This window comes from Sorex fumeus, unplaced genomic scaffold (genome assembly GCF_029834395.1).
Source record: "Sorex fumeus unplaced genomic scaffold, SorFum_2.1 ptg000115l, whole genome shotgun sequence".
Taxonomy (NCBI): Eukaryota; Metazoa; Chordata; class Mammalia; order Eulipotyphla; family Soricidae; genus Sorex; species Sorex fumeus.
In genome coordinates this window covers 5,966,447-5,990,344 of record NW_026606172.1, presented here as the reverse complement: position 1 = coordinate 5,990,344, position 23,898 = coordinate 5,966,447, and the positions used below count along the sequence as shown (strand labels likewise).

The window sequence follows — 23,898 nt, the reverse complement described above, 5'->3', positions numbered from 1 at the left end:
CATGTGGATATGGTCAATTGTGCTGAATCCTTTGCGAAAACCGGTTTGCTCACATGGTTGTCCTTCATCTAGTGTTATGCCAGTGCTATTCAGGATGACTTGAGTGAACAGCTTGTAGATGACAGAAAGCAGGCAGATTGGGCGATAGTTGCCAATGTCATGGATGTCTCCCTTCTTGTACAGCAGTACAGTCCTGCTCGTTTTCCATTGGGTCAGAACCTTGCTTTCAGACAGGTAGCGCATGAAGAGCCAAGCCAGTGTATTGATGAGTACTGATGGCAGGTTCTTCAGGTGTTTAGGTCTGACATTGTCTGGGCCAGGTGATGTTCACTTCTTTACCGAGGAATTGGCGTCTTGGATTTTGGAAGGGAGAACATTGGGAACGACATACCTATCCTGCAGAATTTGGTATGTGGGCAGGTAGACGTGGCTATTGAAGAGATCTGAGTAGAAGTCATGGATAATCTTCTCCATTGCCATTCTGGAAGATGTGATAGATACATCAGAACATCGAAGGGCAGTCATCTTGGTCTTTTAGTTGGCGAAGGAAAGGCGGGCGTTGTGAATGCTTTTCCCGGCTTCTGCCGCATCTACCAGGACTGTTGCTCTTCTCTCTTTGAGGTCTTCCTTTATCTCATCTCTACACTGCTTTGCGAGTTCAGACGTTTGCTTGTGGTTGCCTCAGGCATGCACCAAACCATGTTGGCAAATAAGCTCAAGAGTTTTCGAAGACAGGCGTTTTTTTTTTTTTGTGGCTATATCTCTCTTGGCGTTCCTTGCACAATCATGGAGATGCTAAACCATTTGATCGTATTATTCGGCAATGTTGTCAATAATGGCATCTTCCCATGTTGCATCAATAGTGCCAAAGAGCTTCTAGTTGGTGGTCATTCTGGGAGTTCTCTTCTTAAACTTTGCAGCTCTTTCTCCCCACTCTGTGAAGAAGTTTGCATGAAGAGATGGTAGTCCGATCCTGTTTGGAATTTTGGGAGAACAGTGACATCGGTCAGGCAAAACCGTTGATTGAATATGATGTGGTCAATTTCGTTGTTGAACCATTCGCTGGGAGACTCCCACGTCTACGTTTAAATTTGGCCTACTGGAACTGTGAGTTGTTACCATGGATGGTCTTGGTCAACAAGATGAACTCAGACAGTCTCTCACCCTGTTTGTTTCATTCTAGGCCATGGGTCCTGATGTGTAGTTCTTCGGCTGATCTTCTTGGTCCTATCTTGGCATTAAAATAACTGACCCTGATCTTGTAGAAGGTGTGATCTTCTTTATAGAACTTCCCCAGACTCATGTAGAATTTCTCAATTTCTCCTTCATCATAATTGGATGTTGGTGCATAGACAACGAAGATAGAAACTGTCCTCAGTGAGCCACATCTATTGAAGTGTTATCATCCGATTCGGGTTGTTAGGCATTCGAATGAATTAATGCTCCTCATGGCCAAGTGCATGTTGACAAAATACACCGACACCTCCTATGCCTCTTTTATCACATGTTCTGATGAACAGTTCTTCTCCAGTGTTGAAAACGGCATGATGTGATTGATGCCTTCTCATCTTGGTGAGACCAATGATGTTGTACTTGATCTTTCACACTTGTACCATCAGGTCCTTGATGGATGCATCTGATGCCAGTGTACGTGCATTGAAAGTACAGACAATCATTTATGTCTTTCTTTATTTTGGCAGACTACTTTGCCTTGAGATTTTATCAGCCTCTCCTTCCACATCCTTCTCAACGCTGATGTATTGGTTGACACCTTCAGGGTCAGGGGAACGAGACCTATTGTATTTACTAGTTTTGGCATATCTAATATACCATGAATAGCTTGTCATGCTCTGCCGTGTGGGCAGAACACTCTCGGTAGCTTGCCAGTCTCTCCGATAGGGATAGAGGTTTTTGGGGCGGCCTCTAATCACCCTTGTAGGTGTTCCCATGGTTAAAACCATATTTGAACCCTATCAAATATGGTCTGGCATATCGAATACTATATGATATATGGTGTGGAAATCCTGGGAGATGGGTATTAAGTGTCTCATGATGCTTCGCGGCCTCGCAGTCGGGTAAGCATCCTGAAGCATGGCAGTGGCTAGGTAGTGGAGGTGGAGTTAGTGTAGATCTGCTGGTGAGGTATTTATCTGGTACCTGTAGGGTGGGTCTTCTATGTGTAATCCAATCCCTGGGTCCCTGGCTGTTGGTGGAAGCAGACACGGCAGGGTAGGGTGGGGCTCTTGGTTTTAATCCCTTATTCACCTGCTGTTGGTGGTAGCAAGCAGAGGATCTCTGTCTTCGGGTCCGTTGAGCCTGGAGTCCAAGGTCTCAGAGTTCCACTTCCCTAGCGTTGTGGGGCTTCACTCGTGCGTGAGTCTCGGCCCGAGCATCCAGAAAATGTCCTGGACTGTGTGGGTGGCTGGGTAATGGAGGTACTGGGGGTAGTGTAGGTCTGCTGATGAGGTATTTATCTGGTACCAGTAGGGTGGGTCTTCTGTGCGTAATCCAATCCCTGGGTCCCTGATGGTTGGTGGAAGCAGATATAGTATCTTCTTTATCCTCACACTTAGAACGACCCCCCACATACCTTGGCTATTATAAATTAGACTCTGGTGAACATAAGAGTACATTTTTTATTTTATTCTGATAAATACCAAAAGTGTTGGGAGACTTCTGTAATACTACAGCCATTCCATCAATTTACATTCCCCTTTCTCTGCATCCTCACTAGTACTTATTGTCTTTTTGATAATTGCTATTCTAACAGGTGGCAGGTGATATCTTGTGGTGTTTTGATTTACACTTTCCTGATGCTTAGCAGTGTTATGTTACTGTTTTATGTATTAGTTTGCCATTTTTATATTTTCTGATAATGTCTAATACTCTATCTGTAGATTCACTTTAGAAATTCTAGGATTTCTAAAATGTGGGATTTTACCTATACCACACACAAAGTTAAATAGGTATATCCTCCAAAAAATATGCCCATTGTATTCATTCTTAAGTTTGTGCAAACTAAGGAGCTTTTTCAGAATATCATAGAATAATATAAAATTGTTGTTAATGCCAACTACATGAGTAGGATTTTAGTCATTAATCAAATTGAAAGTAGATAAAAAAAATATTTCAGTGATTAAAGTGGCCTGGAGCGATAGCACAGCAGGTAGGGCGTTCGCCTTACAAGCGGCCAACATGGCCGACCCGAGTTCAATTCCTCCGCCCCTCTCAGAGAGCCCGGCAACCTACCGAGAGTATTTGATATGCCAAACACAGTAACAACAAAGTCTCCAATGGAGACGTTACTGGGCCTGCTCGAGCAAATCGACGATCAACGGGAGGGTCTTTACCTTTTACCTAAAGTGGCCTTTACCTTTTAAAGAAAATATGTAATTTATATTTATTTCAGTTTCTATCAAGAAAAAGAAGTGGCTTATAATCGTTTTATAGTAAATTACTCTAGTGGTGTCTTCGACCTGGTATAGCTGGTTCCAAGGGTCTGAGAATGAAATACTGCTCTGATCACAATGCCAAGGGTGCTCCAACTTCCCTTTTCGCTTTTGTCCAATCCCCATGTGGGGTGAGAAGCGGGTGGGCTCCAGAGCTGTACCCCACAATGCTGGAGGGACCCTATGGTGCTGAAGATGGAACTGGGGTTAACTGCATGCAACGCACACACCTTAACTACCATACCATCTCCCTGACTGCACTAAATTACTTATTTATTTCTTTTGCTTTAGAGTTTACTCTTGGTTCTGCATTCAGGAAAAATTCCTGAAGGGCTTGGGGTCTCTACAGGGTGCCAGGAATCAAACTTAAGATGGCTGCATCAAGCAAGAGCCTATCTACTGCAATATCTCTCTGGCTCATATCATCGCATCGTGTGTGTGTGTGTGTGTGTGTGTATGTTTGTGTGTGTGTGTTTGTGTGTGTGGTTTCACTTGCTATTTCCTCTTCACTGAAGAGGAGAGCCTCTATGCCAGACAGAAAAGTTTTTAGTTTGTGTGTTGGGTCCACACCCAGATGTGCACAGGACTTACTTCTGTCAGGCTCTAGTAATCACTTGGGTTGCTGGAGGTTGAATTGAGTCAGTCACAGGCAAGACAAGTGGTTATCTATTGTTCTGGTTCCAAGATGAGAATAAAAATGTTCCCATAGTCTCTGTATCCTGCTATACTGTAGACTTCAAACTTATTTCACACTTCCCTCTTATTGTGGTGGGTGATACTCGGTGGTGGGATTGTTATTTGAATATTATCTGCAAGAAACTATTGTGAACTGCAAAACAAAATATTTGAACTTATTTTCTGCTTTTAGGAGCAATTAATTTCTAAAGTTAGTGTAAAGACTCAAGCGGGCCCAGTAACGTCTCCATTGGAGACTTTGTTGTTACTGTGTCTGGCATATCAAATACTCTCGGTAGCTTGTGTAAAGACAAAAATTCTCCAGCAATTCCACAAATCTCAGATAATGTTTTATAAATGAATGAACCTTTGGAAGGTGTCCTTAAAACACACACCACCTATGCTGTGCCCAACAATGATTAATAAGGAAACAGGATGAGATAATTAATTATAATTTTAAACCATAAATTATAACATTATATTTTGTTTTCCTGGTGCTTTTTTGGGAGACTGTAACTTTACGACCATAATCATATTAAGCTCATCTGATCCTAAAGGTTTAAGTGCTGTAAGAGAAGTCTTGAAAAATGTTAGAATTAAATAATATCAATGTGCTCTTTGAATAAATACCTTAAGTCTACTTCTATCCACTCGCAGCTTTATATTTTCAAAACAACTGAAATCTTCAAATCATCAAAAATGCAATTTGATGTTTTCCAAACACATTTTAAAATAGACACTCTGTCAAAGAAGCCACTAGATGGCAGAAAAAGATCAGAAATTTCTGTTACATCCTCAGTAAAAAGCCTGTTAGGAATCTTGTTTGAATTACACATTTAAACATAATTTTATGTTTTCATAAAATATGAAATTATTTTCATATTAATTCTTCAGTAATAAAGTATAACTCAAATTTTCTATATTGTATATATTTTCAGAATATAGAAAATATATATTCTATATATCATACACACCTATGTGTATGATAACTTGAATAATTAATAATTCTATTTCCCTTATTATCTTAATTCATTTACCTATTTGTTCTCTAATTCAATTATCCCCAAATTCTACAAGGATTGGGATGTGAACATTGTCTATTGTTTTTTTGTTACATAAAAAATTATATAGAGAGAACTTTATGCTTTTTGCTATATTTAAGTATGTGTATATATACATACATACATACATACATAGCACTGTAGCACTCTAGGACTGTCCTCCCATTCTTCATCAATTTGCTCAAGCGGGCACCAGCCCAGCAAGCTACCGAGAGTAGCCTGACAAGTTCTCCGTGGTGTATTCGGCAGGCCAAAAACAGTAATAACAAGTCTCACAATGGAGGCATTGACAGATAGATCATATTTCTGGTAAACATATATTATCTGTGGATGTACTACCAAACTGTGCAGATATGTAGGAAAATATATCTGAAAAGAGCAAGCATAACCCACTTATGACACCTCATATATTTTCACACAGTCTTTATTTTTCTTTTATGTGTTTGTTTGGGGGCCATGTGAGAGGACAGCATACAAGGTAAGCAGCATACAAGGTAAGCACCTTACCTGCAATTTTTATCTTATAATTGGGCACAATTCACTATTAACTTATATTTAACAAACTAGTATTTAATTTTATGTGCTATTGAGATATTAGTATATTTGAACACTCCAACTCTATTTTACATTTCCAGTTTTAGTTTTTTTAACTTTTATTTTGGGGTCATACCCACCAATGCTCAGGGGTGATTCCTGGCTTTGCACTCAGGAATTACTGCTGGCAGAACTTGGGGGACCTTATAGGATGCCAGAGATGAAATCTGGGTTCACCTCCTGCAAGGAAAGCTCCTGACCTGCTGTGCTATTTTTCCAGTCCTATTTTACATTTTTAATTACTGTTTATTTATTTGTTTGCTTGCTTGCTTTAGTTGAATATAGTTTGGGGGCCACACCCAGGTGTGCTCAGGGATTATTTCTGGTTTTGCGCTCAGGGATTAGCGTGCTCTCTGTGGGCCATCTGGGGTCAACCCCTTATTGGATGGGTATTAGGAGAACATCCTTTCCCATTCTGTAGATTTTCTTTGTATTTTGGTCACTGTATCTTTTGCGGTGCAGAAGCTTCTTAGTTTAATATGGTCCAATTGGTTTGCCTCTGTTTCTACTTTGTTGGTCAGTGGCATGTGAAGAGGAAAGTGGGGGCTGGGTGGGCGTGGGCATGGCAGAACCTGTTTTTTCTTTTATGGTGGGTGGGTTTTGGGTTTGGCTAGTCACATCAGAAGTACTCAGGGTTACTCCTTCGAGAGCTAAAGACCATATGTTGTGCCAGAGATTGAGCAAGGAAGGGTTCACCACTTGAAATGCAAATGCAGAAACCTCTGTATTACTGTCAGTAACATTTTACCTGATGGCCTCCTTCCTTTTCTTTCCTTGTCCTGATCAACTGTTAATTTTCTTTCCTCATTCTAACTCTCTTCCTTTAATATTTGCAGAGTTGAATATAAAAATGAAATACAGGTAATGGTATTAGAATCAATTGAATGTGGGGAGGAGTATTTGTTTTCTGAACTTGTGAATTAGGAAAGATCGGCTTACTGACTTATTTAACATGAATAGTCTAAACTAGACGTAAGATATAAAATTAATGAAGTTGTTAAACAAATTTGGAAGGCATTGAAATCTTCTAAATAGTCTATAATCATAAACTAAATAAATTTGACTCTTTGTTTTTCTGTGAATGATATACTCACAGTAGGTAGATATTTTTTTTTCTTTTTTGCTTTTTGGGTCACACCTGGTGATGCTCAGGGGTTACTCCTGGCTCATGCACTCAGAAATTACTCCTGGCGGTGCTTGGGGGACCATATGGGATGCTGGGAATTGAACCAGGGTCGGCCATGTTGGCTGCGTGCAAGGCAAACGCCCTACCCGCTGTGCTATTGCTCCAGCCTCATATTGGGTAAATATTTTTATATCCTTTCTTTTAAAGCACTGATACATATTTCCATTCATACACACAATAAAAAAACAACACTCTAAAATTCTTATTAGATATGAAGTATCCTTGGCATATTTAGAATATGTTTCAAATGAAATATTCTAGAAGCATTTTTTTCTTATACTATCATCATAGTATAAGTATTTTGTGGCTGGGAAAGTATCAAGACTTTTTTCAAGGCATCCTTGTCATTTAGTCATTTAATAAATATTTATGATTCGTTGATTAACTTATATAACCTCAGAAAAAAATCAAATCGTCCTGATGAATATTTTGAAAAATAAATTGTTTCTAGTTTTTTATATTTTCTAAGCAAATATCTCCTCTAACCTAAGAATTTTCTGTTTTCATATCTTTTGTATCTTGTTTCTATTATCTTTTTGCCCAAAGGTAGAATTTTGTATAAAGGGTACTAAGAAACATTAGCAAATCATATTCTGACTTGAAACTGTTATAGATAATCATGAACAAGAGCCTACTTGCTACTCTAAGGTCACCAAAGCCTTCTGTATTAGGCTCTTCATCCTTTTATAAGTCCCATAGATCTTGGTTTTTGAGTTTTGGCTTGTAGTAACTCATGGATTTATTGGTTAGGTTAGGAGAAACTGATTGTGTTCTAAAAAAATTAATTATTAGCTCCACTGGCCTTTGATTTCCCAGCAATTCTCTTACTCCTCACCCAATCATAGGTTAAATGAGTTTTTCAGGTTGATTAGATAACAAACTGTATCTACTTTTTTTTTTGGAGGGGGGAAGGGTCATTCTACTTGTTTAATACAAAGAAATCACTTCCTGCCTATTGCATTAGTATATGATCATAGCATTCTCAAATCTATGCAACTACTCTAAATAGTCCTAAACATAATTTTAGGATTAACAATTTTATTTTTCCTATATGCATATAAATAATGATCCAGATATTATAAGTAGCAGCAACATAAATAATGGGGATGACAACTTCACCAAAACTGGCCAGTTATCTCTTACAATTTGCCAAACATCATTCTCTGAGTTTAAAGAAATATATTTACTATATATATTTATAGTAGAATATATATATACTATATATATATAGTAAGTTCTGTAAGATAACATCCTTTAAAACAAGGACAAAAATTTCTCTCATTATATCATCTGCAGGCTAAAATAGTTTGCATTGCTGCTGCCCAGATTTTTTCCTAGGTATACAAAATGAAGAAACAATCCCTAGGACCAAGAGAGATAAAACAGCAGGTAAGGGGCTTGCTTTACTTATGAGCAGCACCCATTTCATACCCATCACCACAAACAGTTGGTTTCCCAAGCCCTTTCACAGCAGTGATCCCTAAGGACAGAGCGAGGAGGAAGTCCTAAGGGTTGCTCCAGGATCACTGCTGGGTATCATATGGGAGAGCAAACTCAGGTTAGCCACGTGCAAAGCAAGCACCCTGCCCACTGTAAATAACTTTTCAGCCACACCTATCTCTTAAATATTATCAATCTGCTTATAATATATCCAGATGAGAGAAATACCATAAAAGAGTGAAAGTACAACATACTTATCCATGAGAGTTCAGAGTTTAATCATCTATATAACACTTCAATAGATACTTGTTATTTTTTCTGTTTCTGTATACATTATAGATTACAAACTTTTAAGAATATTTTCATGTTTATATGTATTTTTGTTCTATGATCAGAATATTTTCTGAAGGTAATAGGTATATGGGCTGGAGCGATAGCACGGCGGGTAGGGCGTTCGCCTTACAAGCGGCCAACATGGCCGACCCGAGTTCGATTCCTCCGCCCCTCTCGGAGAGCCCGGCAAGCTACCGAGAGTATTCGATATGCCAGACACAGTAACAACAAAGTCTCCAATGGAGACGTTACTGGGCCCGCTCGAGCAAATCGACGATCAACGGGAGGGCCTTTACCTTTACCTTTACTATCTGTGAGATCAACAGTATTTTTTTGACTTTCTCATCTTTCTAGTACATGTAGTAAATCATGTGATGTATGCCATAAGGAAAAAAAAACTTATTTTTCTAGTATCCAAATAAATATGATAGATGTTCAGTATTTTTCAAGTACACTATTGTATTTTGCGAAGGCAAAATATAATACATATATTTTGTGTGCATGTACATATAAACAGAATATTTAACATACCTGTCTTCCAAGCAGTAATTGCTCATAGTTTAATTCATATATTACTTTAAAAAACTCCTTTGGTGGGGGGTGGGTGGGAGGATACTGGGATCATCGGTGGTGGACAATGGGAACTGGTGGATGGATAGGTACTCAAGCATTATATGACTGAAATATAAGCACAAAAGTTTGTAAGTCTGTAACTGTACCTCACAAACAAAAAATTAAAAGAAAAAGCTTCATTCCAGAGACTATTATTACTAAAGCATCCCAACTTTTTTTACTAAAATATCTTTAAGATGAAAGAGTCATTACTTTCTAAATGTAATGACTAAATATACTTTTCAGACATTAGGTAAATGTTCATATTTAGAATGATACAGTTCTATTCATATCAAACTATGACAATGTATACATTATAGATTCCAAACTTTTAAGAATGTAAGGTAAAGGTAAAAGGTAAAGGCCTTCCCGTTGATCGTCGATTTGCTCGAGCGGGCCCAGTAACGTCTCCATTGGAGACTTTGTTGTTACTGTGTCTGGCATATCGAATACTCTCGGTAGCTTGCCGGGCTCTCCGAGAGGGGCGGAGGAATCGAACTCAGGTCGGCCATGTTGGCCACTTGTAAGGCGAACGCCCTACCCGAAAGAAGGTTTCAAGCAAAGCATATAGGAATTTCTAAATATTATTGTTATAATGTTTAATTAAATCCTCAGCATTATTATTGCTCTCCTTTAACAATATTAGGAAATGTAAGAATCATATGCGATATAAAAAATCGAAATGATTGTTGCCTTTTTTTAAATTTTAGAGATAAAGTATGCTAGAAGTATCAAGATGAAAGGGGATGTAGTCAGGGGACCTCTGACTACTCAACAAATGGCTTAAGCCATGATCCCAGAGACTCAGAAACAAAACTTGGAACCCAGTGGCTTTTAGAAATCCCTCCAGATTTACTTATTAAGATTTCAGAATTTCAAAATCTCACAGTTGCTATTCACAGTCAGCAATAGAAAACAATAGAAAACAAATTATCTAATGTTGCCTTTTAGGCAGATGTGAGTGTCAGGGTAAAATCCCAAATAATGGTAGGTCTGATGTTGAAATATTGAATGTAATCAAAGTAGAGAGAGAGAGTAATGTGGAAATCATCTGCCACACAGGTAGGGGGAGGTTGCGGGATAGGGGGTATACTGGATTTTTTGGTGTTGGAAAATGTGCACTGGTGAAGCGATGGGTGTTTCATCATTGTATGACCAAGACTTAAACCCAAAAGCCTTTTAACTACTCCCACAATGATTCAATGAATAAATTTATTAAAAAATAAAAATAAAAAATAAGATGTAGTCAATTTGAATTAAGAGTGTCTGTGGAGAGGTATTCAAAACAATGTTTTCTGTGAAAAAATAATTTCAATGCTTATATTAAGTGAAAATATTAGAAAATTAAGATATCTTGAAATGATTTTTTTGTCAATTTCCTATACTAATCTCTCAAACATAGATATCAATCTTGTATGTAATTCTCAGTTAGGCACCACTGGAGTATCTTAGGAAAAACTTCTTCATGGAGAAAATATCATCTTTTTCATTCTTATTGAAAGAAATGAAGCCAAACAGAACTTTTACACATAAATATCTTTCTCAATAAACAGTTCAGTTAAAACTTTTCCTGCCCACACCATACATTTACCAAAGTGTGAAGTTATACTCCTGGAACTTATGCAATGTTGTAAATCAACGTTACTTCAAAGTACAAAATAAATGATGTGGAGGTGAGCAGGTAATTTAACTAAAATAGCACATCTAATTAAAAAAATAAGAAAGCAATTAAAAACCACATTTTAACATAAAATTATAGGTATATTATTATTAACACCATTTCTGAAAAAATATGATAGTCCATACTGGAAACCATGCAACATGACATATGTGTCCCATATGTTTGTATCTAGATCTTGTAATACTATCCTTGTTGGAAAGTAGATCAAGATCACAATCATCCTGTTGTTTGTCGATTGCCTCGAGCAGGCACCAGTAACATCTCCTTCATCCTAGCCCTGAGATTTTAAAAAGTGCCATATTCAAGGCTCTTTCAGGGTTAGGAGAATGAGACCCATCATTGTTACTGGTATTTGGCATATTGAGTATGCCATGGGCAATTTTCCAGACTCTGCCTTGTGGGCAGGTTTACATTCTGTAGCCTGACAGATTGTCCAAAGTAAGAACAAGATAATAAGATGTCACTCAGGGAGCTGGGTTTTATAGTCTCTGGCTCTTGGCCGTTGATGGGTTTACACAGCGCCTGGGGGGGGGGGGGGGGGTGGGCAGTTGGTGGGTGTGACCTCTGCCTACTGGAAGATGGAGGATCTGGGTGGAGGATACTCAGCCCTGATCCGAGCAGGCTTGGAGATCTCAGCTCCAGGACCCGCATGTCTGTGTTCCTCTGCCAGTTACTTCCTGCGTGTGGAGAGTGGTCTCAGCATGATTGTGGCTGGTTCTGGTTCCAACAAGACTTCCAGAACCAGTTGGAAAGTAGATATTTTATAAAATTTAAACAGTTCCTAATATTTATTTCTCTTATCTTGAAACAATCATTCTGTTTTAGAGATTGTGACAAATAAGAATATATTCTTCCTTCTAATTATTCAAGAGAGAAGATACATATACTTCCTTTATACATTTCACAAAGTTTGCCTTTTATACCCAAGACTGTAAAGAACATATATCTTTGCTCTAGGAATCTTGACTTATATTTTTTTCCATTTTACTCACAATCATTTCTAGCTTTTTATTTTAAAAATTGTATATGGAAATTTACTTGATAAATCTGCTCACCATGTCCCTCATTCATGATAATGCTTTACCTTTTTCTATTTCCATATGAGAGGGAAAAATAGGAGATTGAGAATATTTCCTTATAAATTTCTAGTTCTCTTGTTGTCATCAATGTTTTATTCTTTTCTAAAATTAATTCACATTTATTCTACCCTTATTCTATCTTCCAATTTCACCTTCATATTGAGATCAGTATGAGCCCTGGTTAAAAATCTGATCAGGAAATTCATGAGAGAGAGAGATCATCTTGTTATTCTGTACACAGGCTTGAATTAATCAACAGTGAAGAATCTTTTCAAATATGTGTAAAAGTATAAAAAATGAGGTTAGTTTATGCCTGAATAACATAAGTGTCCTAAGCCTACTTCTATTAAACTTAAAAACCAATCAGCGTAACATAATGAATTTGTACTCAAAAGTTAATTTATTCTCAAAAGATCACAAAGCTATTTAAATAAAAAAATTTAAATGTCCCCCCACCCCCAAATAAATAGGTCTGGAATAACTGCAGGAAAAGTGAAACTAATGAGTAATATATGAAAATGCAGAGCTATCCAGTGAATTATAACTTCTGCTCACATAGCTTGATGTGTGTATATGTGTGTTTGTGTGTGTGTATATGTATATATGTATACATATATATATTTGCTATTCCTATGTATCTGCATCAGACTCTTCTCCAAAATAGTGTGTGAAATATGTCATCTTCACAAATTTCCTTTCCAATTCTCTTGGTGTAATTTTCTTAGTATAGTTATTAGGTGAAATAAATGAAAACATTTAGGTTCTTGTGGCAAGCTTTTAGAAAAAATATTTATTTCTTATTTTTATTTATGTATCTTGGGAAAAATAGGCATTCCGTTGTCTTGTCAGGTATGTGTTGTCTCATATAGATTTTCACACTGACTGCTATTTTGGAAATAGAGTTTCTAGTTCAGCCAATGATTAAAATTTTCAAAAAAAATTAAAAATTAATATCGTAAAATTTCATAGAAAGTTAATGTACTTTCAAATCTCTGCACAAATAAATAACCATTTTCGTTGGTAGTGGAAAATGGTTTTTGTTTTACAAGTTGTTATTTCTTCATGTATTCACAGATGCTGAAGTAGTATCCATAGTGAAGTGAATGAAAAATAAACAATAAATTTAACATACCAAATGGTTGCCAAATAAATGGCCTTTGCTGCAGAAATAAGTGAATTTCCAAACCTCAGATCTAGAGGTTAGATACTCATACAGGATAAGTAGGATCTTGGGAAAAACCCAGTTGCTGATGTTGTATTACTCTTTCCTACATATTTCCTTCCCGTTACAAGATAGACTAATGTATTGGTATAGTACATACATTAAGTTCTAGTTTAATATCAAGATAAATTGTCTAAATGTTTAATAAATTTATTTTTAAATTAATAAATCAATAAGAAATATAAAGAGCAAAGGTGAATCTTGTGTATTTCTCAGGCTTAGGGTGATTACTGAAACATGTGTGAAGACTCATGAGTCTTGTAAATGTTGTCACTTCCACCTCATAAACTCCAGCATCTTGTCCTCTAAGAAAAATGCACTGAAATGATCCCCACTGTTAACCAGTCAAAATTTTGATGGTGAGAACACTAAAGTGATAAAACATTAGTGCTAAAGTTAGAATAACTAGAAAGGATTTTTTAAAATTTAAAATATAAAGAATATTTATTTCAAACAAAATTTAAAAAGTCAGTAAGTCTTATCTTGCTTTATGTGTATCATTTTCTTTTAGTGAGTAACATTACTTTGTGGTTATTCCAAATCTCAGAACAGCAATATGACTGATACAGATCTCAATATGTAAATCACATAATAACATCAAGGTTATAAGTATCATGGAATGATATTAAATGTGCTCCTCCTAATTAAACTGTATTTTATGGTGGGAACAAAACCAATGCCTGGCTTGGAGTGGCAGCAGCACTGTGGCTACCCAGGAATTTTTTTCTTTGACCAGTGTTGCTTCCACCGATCTACAAATACGTAGGTTGGAATGCTTTGACAACCTCTTTTAGGGCTTTTTTGGCAAGAAGGAAATATGCATGTCAATGGAAGGCCTGGGTACAGCAGGAAAGACTAGCATCCTGTAAAAGCTGGAGCTGGGGGAGGTTGTGGCCACAGTTTCTAGGATAAGCTTCAACATGAAAACTGTGGAGTACAAGAACATCAGCTCCACTCCGTGGCTTATGGGCATCCATGAGAATATCTGACTTCTATGGAGCCACTACTTTCCGGGACACACAAGGTCTGATCTTTATGGTTGACAGTAATGACAGAAAGCATATGAATGAGCTCATGAGAATGTTGGCTGGAGTTGAGCTCAGAGATGTGCTTCTGCTCATGTTTGCTAACAAGCAGCATCTCCCCAATGTGACTGAGACCATAGACATCTGGGCCTACACGCCCTGCACCATAGGAACTGGTACATTCAGGCCCCTATGCCACCAGCGGGAATGGACTCTAGCAGGGACTGGACTGGCTGTTCTGTCGGCTCTGGAACCAGAATTCTCTTCACTCCCTCTCCATCCTTGATTTTCTTTCTTCAAAACAAACGTGAGCCCTGAGGTGTGTGAGTGCCAGAAACTGTCTTTACTCTTGGCCCGCTTCACTCTGCTGTAAATGTGCAGATGCAGCCTACAACTGAGTTTTATTTAATGTAATTTTTTTTCCCCAGTGAGGCAATTTTTGGTACTCCTCTGCAATATTACTCTGCTCGTTTTATTGTAAAGAGAATCAACAAACTGTTAGTGCTGAGAAGGAATTTTAGGCAGGTGAGACCTCCTGGAGTTGCTGTGTCAGACAGGTTCCGCCCATCTCCTCTGGGCTTCAAATTTGTGGATAAGAACCATTTTGAAGTTGGTTTTTAACCCAAACTCAGTGCATTAAAAAAAAAAATTAAGTGTAGTATAAGGAAAACACTTGAAGATAGAAAGGAGAAATATGCCTGGTGTAGATTCTGCAGTAAAGGTCTGAGTGTGGTCCTGTTTTCCTGTCAGGAACATGAGATATCCATTCTGCATGGTCACAATAGCGTCCCCTGTGATTTGCTCTTGGCTCATCCCGTGTCCATAGCATTTGTGCTAGTATTTGTGCTTAAATGCCCATCCAGGAGATGGGTTGGTAGGTCACTTGGATTACCCTTTGCAGCTTTCCCTCCCTCAGCCTGCAAGGGTCAGATTTAGCATCAAAAACAACATCCTCTACTTTTTTTTTTTTGTATTTTGATAAACACTGAAGAAGCTGGAGCTGTTAAACTTCATATGGGGGAAAACCTCAGAAACAGTACATTTGATGTCATGGAACCTCTTCTACTTTCAACACATAATTAGTAATCAACTGTTTTGTATCTCTGTTTTCAGTTTTCATTTCAACAAGCACTGGAATTATAGCTATTAGAATAAAATCTCTTAACTATACAAAAGCAGTATTTTATTATATTTTCTATTAAAAGCATTCATAATGAACTTGTGGACTGTTCTACATTTACAGTTCCCATTTTAATTTCTAATATAAAATTATTTATAGATTTAGATTTTTTTTTTTATTAATTGAACTACAATGACCGAGGAACAGGCTGGAGCGATAGCACAGTGGTAGAGCGATTACCTTGCGTGCAGCCAGCCTGGCCAAGCTAGGTTCGATTCTTCCGCCCCTCTCGGAGAGCTCGGCAAGCTACCGAGAGTATCTCGCCTGCACAGCAAAGCCTGGCAAGCTACCTGTGACGTATTCAATATGTCAAACACAGTAACAACAAGTCTGAAAAAATGGAGACATTACTGGGCCCGCTTGAGCAAATCGACGAACAACTGGAGGGCAGTTTTGACCGGGGAACAAATATAATTTTGAGAATTATATCAAACAGACTGTGTTGTCTGAATTTTATGTTCTTTTAATATAGTGCTGTAGCTGTCATTGAATATACATATTATTAGTTAAGCTTTTACCATTGAATTATGATAGGAATAGCATAAATTACTAAACAGGTATGCATCTATTATGCATACTCCCATTATGAAAGTATCACTACAAGTGAAGGACAAGTCCTAGACAAACCATTGAACTGAACATTTTTTGCAATGTATCAATTTCACTGCCTTCAACTAACCACTATATTTCTTACCACAGGGTATCAAAAGTTTTTGAGCTGGAGTGAAAGCGCAGTGATAGGGCATTTGCCTTGCACACAGCCGGCCCGGATAAGCTGGGTTTGATTCCTCTGCCCCTTTCGAAGAGCCCGGCAAGCTACTGAGAGTATCTTGCCTGCATGGCAAAGCCTGGCAAGTTACCCATGACATATTCAATATGCCAAACACAGTAACAACAAGTCTCGATGGAGTTGTTACTGGGCCTGATTGAGCAAATCAATGAACAAAGTGGGGACAGTGACAGTGACAGAACTTTAAAATGCAGAAACAGTTTTTTACTCTGTTTTCAGTGTTTCCCAGAAATAAATCTAAACCTTATGTCATCTTAAAGGTAAAAGGTAAAGGTAAAGGCCCTCCCGTTGATCATCGATTTGCTCGAGCGGGCCCAGTAACGTCTCCATTGGAGACTTTGTTGTTACTGTGTTTGGCATATCGAATACGTCACGGGGAGCTTGCCAGGCTCTGCTGTGCAGGTGAGATACTCTCGGTAGCTTGCCGGGCTCTCCGAGAGGGGAGGAGGAATCGAATTCGGGTTGGCCATGTTGGCTGCGTGCAAGGCAAACGCCCTACCCGCTGAGCTATCGCTCCAGCGTCATCTTAAAGCCATCTTAAGATGTCATCTTAAAGCCATAAAAAGGTTGTGGGGGGGAGCTTGAAGTGGTGGGCCAGAAGTGGCAGAAGGACAGTGGCAGAGGGTTTGGGCGCTTTGGTGGCGGAGAAGGTGCAATCCTTCTATATCAAAACCATGAAAGCTGACACTACCGATCACATTACCTTTTCAAAAAGGGAGAGGACTAAATAGCAACAATACCCAGAAATACTTCCAATTCTGCGATGTAATTATTATTTCAATAATCCTCAACTTAGATTATTTAAGTAAATTATTTGTTTCCACTTTACATCTATTGTAAAGAGTAAAGCTTTCCAAAGTAATATCTGTGTAGATGAAGGTAGTTTCAAAATTAAAACACGAAACACTTTTGTGATTTTCCTCCTTATTCATGAATTCAATGATCCTCATTTTTTAACTTCTGTAACTCTAAATGCAGCCTTATTTGCACTTACTACTATAGTAACATCATCAGAATAATCGTAGTTCTTTAAGTATAAAGTTTAAAATTTGGTAAATTTGCTTAAAGCGAAAAAAATATCAGGAACGGAGTGATTATAAAGTGAGTAGGGCATTTGCCTTGCATGAGGCCAACTGGGGTTTGATCCCTGGCATCCCTTATGGTGCCCCAAGCTTCACCAGGAGTAATTCCTGAGTGCAGAGCCAGGACTAATGGAGTGACCCATGAGCACTGCCAGGTGTGATTCAAAAAGCACCCCCCCTTCCGCGCCACACACACACACACACACACACACACACACGAAAAAGAGAAAGAAAAAATAGATGCTTTTATTCATAATTGAAGATGGAGGGACTTATATACATTAGAACTTAAAAGAATTTATAAATGGTTGCTATTGTTCTCTTAAATTTTAAAAGGAAAAGAAACAGCACCTAAGAAAATGGAACAACAAATACAAAGTTAGACCCATCTTACAGAAAGCTAGAAGAACCACCATTCTCCAAATTTCTGATCAGAGATTCCTTGTGTTATAAGCGCAGCAATATCAGGTTACTTTCTCTTTGGGCCAGCTGAGAATATTTTAGTATATGAGCACCATCTGATAAGACAAAATGATTTGCTTTTAAACCATGACTTTGCACTGTTCTTACACTGTGCTCATTTCACCAGTAGATGGCACACTTAAAGCTTAGAGCTTTATGATTTAACCCCCAAGTTACCTACAGAAAGTCTCCATTAATAGGAGAATGTGCCATTATTTTGGAACAAGTTGTGCTTTATAAGCGTTTATTAACTGGTTGTTTATATAATCATTGACAGATATCAATAACCTGTTATATAAAGATATAATGCATAAAATCAGTATTATGCCAATTATGTGAAACTTAGAAAATATATGCCACAGGGGTCTCATAGCTTCCTTTAGACCAGAGACAAAATAGAATACACAAAATGAAATGTACACAGATGCTCATTAATATGAAACCTTTCATTCCTCTCTAGGTCTTCCTTCATACTAAGCTCTTACAAATTTTTAGCGCAAAGGAAAAAAATGATTAATGTTCTCCTCAGTATAAAAAGTATCCTAACCACTTTCTTAATTTTCTTGATTTAAAAAGCAGCTTCATGGTATACTCATTTAGTAGCATATTGTCCACTTTTGAAAATACCAATTGGAGGCACCTTTCTACTCTTGACTGAAATTACGTTACTTAAAATGAAAGCATGAGTGTTTTTTAATTAAGAAATTAAATTTCCTAATAACGTCTAATACTATGAAGAAGTAGTTGGGGGCAGGGAGATTTTTCAGCCATAGCTAGCTGAGTTCGGGGTAAACTTTTGGCTCTATGCTCAGATCACTTCTGGCAATGCTTAGGGGCCCATTTGGAGTGCCAGGGATCAAATTTTCTAACTAGTCTAGTGATTCTGAACCTCTTTTCAACAGGGACCTCCTTCTGATCTTGTTCCTTTCCTCTAAGTCGCCTCTCCTACTGGATAATTACTTGGTCTCACACTGTGATGCCCCACTAATGTAATTTTCACCTGTGGTCCCCTTGGAATATACTGGGGGCCCACAGAGGTTTATATATTCCCCAGCTGAGAAACACTGAACTTAGACCAAAGCAATGAGAAGACTCCTTAAACGCACTTAAGAACAATTCCCAAGTTTTATCAGAAACTTGTGTGTGTGTGTGTGTGTCTGTATTTTATCATCACACATGAAAATGCACTTTAGTAGCTTGTGTACTATAGAATAGTTTACTGGAGAGAGAAAGTTTATTTACCTCTGAAAACTAAGTCATTAGCCTGCAATTTCCAGAGAAAGAGAAAAAATCAGTGCTTTTGTTAAGTCATCTTCTCTCACCCTATAACTTTCTGAGTGAAAATCCATAGCACCTCTGTCTGTGCTTCCATTTTCTTTAGTACATGGGTCACTGAGTCCTACTTCACTACTATATTTATCATTCTTGGAAATTCGTCATTGGAAATTCAATTCTAATCCATCCAGTACTTTGATCTTTTCAGCTTCTAAGTTTATATCCTCCAGGACATTGTCCTTCTATCAATCCCACCCCAAAAGATCTGCACTGGAAACGATCCATTTCACTACTAAATTCTAATTTTGTTGTCAGTTTTTTTTTTTTACTGAACTGACACCAACTAAGGTTTAACTTTTTATAGGCCTGCAGTATTTTGCTACTTTCCCACTTTTCCAATCCCTCTTTTTTTCCCTTTACTTTCCTCCTCTTTTTTTTTTTCCTTTTCTATTTTTCTGGCCCCATTTTCCCGGTACAGTCTTAGTTACCTTGCTTGACTATGTAGCTCTTTGACCTGTGCCTTGTGGACACTCTTCTTGTTCTCTCACTCTGACCTATTTTCTGGCAAACCCCACCACATTCATCAAATCCGATCATTCCCTGCCTTGTTCCTTCAACAGCTGTATGTGTATGGCTGGAGAGAAAAGGAATCCCTGCACTGTGTGGACTGATACCACTTTAAATTCATGTTTATAACTCTCAGATGGGCTCTTAGCATATGGAGCAATCCCCAACACTTTCCAAGCTCTTAAATTACTATTTCACACCTTTCCTCCTCCCAGACACATATACTGCACTGCATCCCACAATCTACTCTGAAGATACTAGCACCAACTAGCACTGAAAATACTTTTACTGTAAGAAAGCATTTTACCTTTACAAACACACTCAAATATCTGTCTGTGTGCATACTCAGACCGTTTACCATTTTTTTCCTATTACATGGAAAGAGATACAATGGCTGCCAACTAGGGCTGTTTGTTCAGTCTGAATATTCTCCCTACTATTTTATTTTTTATGCAATTAACCCCTTCTGTGTGTATCGTTAGATAATTTTGCTCATTCCAAAATTTATTTCCTAAATAAATAAATAAATAAAAAGTCCGAGTGTTCCCGCCATCTGAAAATTAAACCTGTTACATTTCCCACCAGACACCATATTCTGTTCATCTCCTGTGCTTCCTTCCTAAACCTCTCAGTTGGTTTCTACTCTGTCTGAGGCTGCTCTGACCTAGAGTTCTCTTCTCAATTCACTTCAATGAGTTTTAAATCCCACAACTTGATTGCAGTTTGTTTTTAATTATCTCTTTTGATTGCTATGTAATAGTATCTATTTTTGTTGAGGGCTGGAGCGATAACACAGCGGGTAGGGCATCTGCCTTGCACGCAGCCAACATGGCCGACCCGAGTTCGATTCCTCCGCCCCTCTCAGAGAGCCCGGCAAGCTACCGAGAGTATTCGATATGCCAGACACAGTAACAACAAAGTCTCCAATGGAGACGTTACTGGGCCCGCTCGAGCAAATCGATGATCAACGGGAGGGCCTTTACCTTTACTTTGTTGAGGTAATGTAGGTTTACAACACTGTAAACATTTTAGGACTATTTCATACCTCTCCATGTCCACCAGTAAAGAAAAAATATTTCTCCACTACTGTGCCACTGGACACTTTTAAACTTTTCCTCAACACCCCTTTGGAAACCTCTATACTGTGACCCTGTTGAAGATTTGTTTAGCGTTTTCCCCTTGCCTCGTTTCTTTCATATGTCAAATATAAATGTGATAAGCCTGTAATTGTCTTCTGATTTGACCAGCCATGAACCCCTCTGGTTTTATCCACATTCTAGCAATAAGCAGGACTTCATTGTTTTATGACTGAGTGTCATTCCACCATAAATATGCATATAATCTCTCTATATGGAATAGATATAATATGGGTTCCACTTTAATCTACACATCTGTCATTGAGAGTTTGGGTTGTTTTACAGATACTGGGTATTGTAAATTGCACTATAATGAACATAGATGTGTGTATATCTTTATTTGAATAAACATTTTTGTATTATGTGATACATAGAAATGGACTCACTGAATTATCTGGTAGACTACAGTTGATAGTTTGAGAATCACCATGCTGTTTTCATAAATTCTGCGTCAATTTTTATTCCCAGCTACAATATACAAGGGTTCAATTTTCTCTACACTGTCCCTTGTGTTAGTTTATGACATTTTTTTTTCTTGTTTGTCTTGTGTTTTTGTGTCACACCCAGCAGTGCTCAGAGTTTATTCCTGACTTTTTGCTCAGGAATTACTTCTGTGGTGTCAGAGACGATTTGGGGTGCCAGGGATCAAACTTCGGTCAATGATGTGTAAAGCAAATGCCCTGCTCACTCTACTATCTCTCCAGCCCATTTCTGACCTTCATGAAAGAGGCAATTCTAAAACATTTTAATACCTCATTGTCCTTTTGATTTGCATTTCCCTATTCATATGGAAAATTAGCATTTTATGTGCTTGTTGGCTGTCTATATGTCTTCGTGGGTAAAATATTTTTTTTATCTCTTCTCCTCAGTTGTTAATGAATTGTTTTATCCTTGAATTCTGTGAGTTCTATACTCCATTTCATATTAGCCCTTTATCAAATGTATGATATGGTGTTATTTTCCTCAGTAAGATGTCTTTTTATTTTATCAAGTATCTTTTAGTGCGCAGAAGCTTTTAGTCTGATGTAATACCATATTTCCATTTGTTTACTTTTATTTTCCTTTCTGTTGAAGTTAAATCCCCAAAGACGATCCTGAAACCAATGTTATCAAATGATTTGCCTGTGTTTTCTCTGACTTTTTTAATGGTTTTTGTTTTAATGTCCAAGTTAGAATCAAATTTCAAACCAAGTTTGAAACCAAGTTTCATCAACTTTCAGTTAACCATTGTCCATGGCATGAGAGAGAAGTCGAGAAATCAAGATAAATTCTTTACAATGAGGCTCTTCACTTTACTCAGCACCATTTCTTGAAGATATTTTTCTGTTGTTTGTCTGCTTACACATGTAAATATTTAGTTGTGAGTTCTAAAACCCATAGCACTGGGCTGTGTGATGCTTATTTCAATATCAATTTGTACACATCACTACAGTTTTCTAACATAATTTTGAGTCAGGGATCTGATACCTACATGTTCGTTTGTTTTTGTCTCAAAATTGCATTGACTAGTCAGTTTTTTTGTGGTTCCATATAAATTTTCTATTTCCTAAATATTTACATTGGAATTTCAATAAAAATTGTAATTCATCCAAAAAGTATTTTGGGTAGGAAGGTGAATTTAACTTCCAGTCTATTCTTTTCATCTTTTGTGCCTTGTATTTCTATAGAAACCTAGAGTTTGGTGGTGGTGGGGAGAGGGTATTTTGGCCACACTTAGTAGTGCTCAGGAATCACTGATTTTGTAACCTAGATTTTAATGATGGTGCTCAGAGTATATGTGGTTCTGGGGAATTGAACTGTGATCTGCCTTGTGCAAGGAAAGAACTTAAACTCTTGTTCAATCTCTCCAGGCTCAAACTATTAACAAAATTGACTATCTCCCCTTTCTGACAGACCTTTTCTTTCCAATTGTCACCAGATATCATTGACAACTTCCCAGTTATTTTATCTGGTATTAAATGATGATACTGGATTTTTCAAAGTTTTTTTTCAAATTTCTATTTCTTCTTAGATACAATGTAGTTTAAAATGTACTAACATGTCTTCTACTCTTTTGATATTCATCAGTGTATGTCCTATTATGCATTTTATGTTTTTGTGTATGTTTTTAATATAAAATATTTTAAGCAACTTTTGTGTTTGTTTTTGGGCCATACCCAAAATGCTCAGAACTTACTCTTGGTTTATGTTCAAGGATCACTCCAGGCAAGGTTCAATGGATACGTGAAGTACGAGGGATTCACCCAAGTTGGTTTTGTGCAAGGCAAGAAGCTCTGAAGTAATCACATTTGTTCTATTTTATCCATATTCTTCATGTAACAAATCTTCCCTTCCACTGACATTGAATCTTTCCACCATCAACATATTTGTAGCTAAAAATCCTATCCTTATTATTGTTGCTGACTTGGTTTAAGGAGTAGTTGTAAGAAGTTTTTAAAAGTATAACCATGGCATTGTTTTAATTAATCCGGTACTTGGCTCAAAACTCCTATGATTCTCCCATCGAAAGTAAGTTCTTATAAAAATGATATCTTGCTTACATTTGTTACTTTCATTCCTAACATTCCACTACTTTCTCATTATGCTTTAGCCACAAACGCCTTTTTAATATCACTTGAATATGCCAAAATCAACCCTATCTTAGAAACACTGGATTCTTCCTAAAACATTTTAATGGTTTAGTACTTTAAATGAATTCTCATCACATTCAGCCTAAATATCTTGACTTCTTCACAGAAAGACTCAATTATTTCCCTTATTTCTCTCTTTAAGTTATCATGTACGTTTCATCATATGTTTATTGACTGTATCTACAGTGGAATATAGGATTTATGAGGACAGGATTTAGTTTTCTTTTGTTTATTAATAAATTCAGAGTCTCAGAAAGGACATAAAGTTTAAAACTAAATTTTGAACATGAGTGATCTATCATGCAATGAAAAATTCATGTGATGAATAATCATTAATATTCATAATGGCAGAAGTTTAGTCCCATGTCAATCACATTCTTTTAAACTCTTTAATATATTATTTTTTTAGGGTTATCATG

The 23,898-nt window shown here is 37.4% G+C and overlaps 1 pseudogene; it reads left to right on the top strand.

Moving 5' to 3' along the window:
- The first annotated feature begins 2,031 nt into the window (after positions 1-2,031).
- LOC130043167 (ADP-ribosylation factor 1-like) lies at positions 2,032-14,668 on the top strand (annotated as a pseudogene).
- Positions 14,669-23,898: the final 9,230 nt, after the last annotated feature.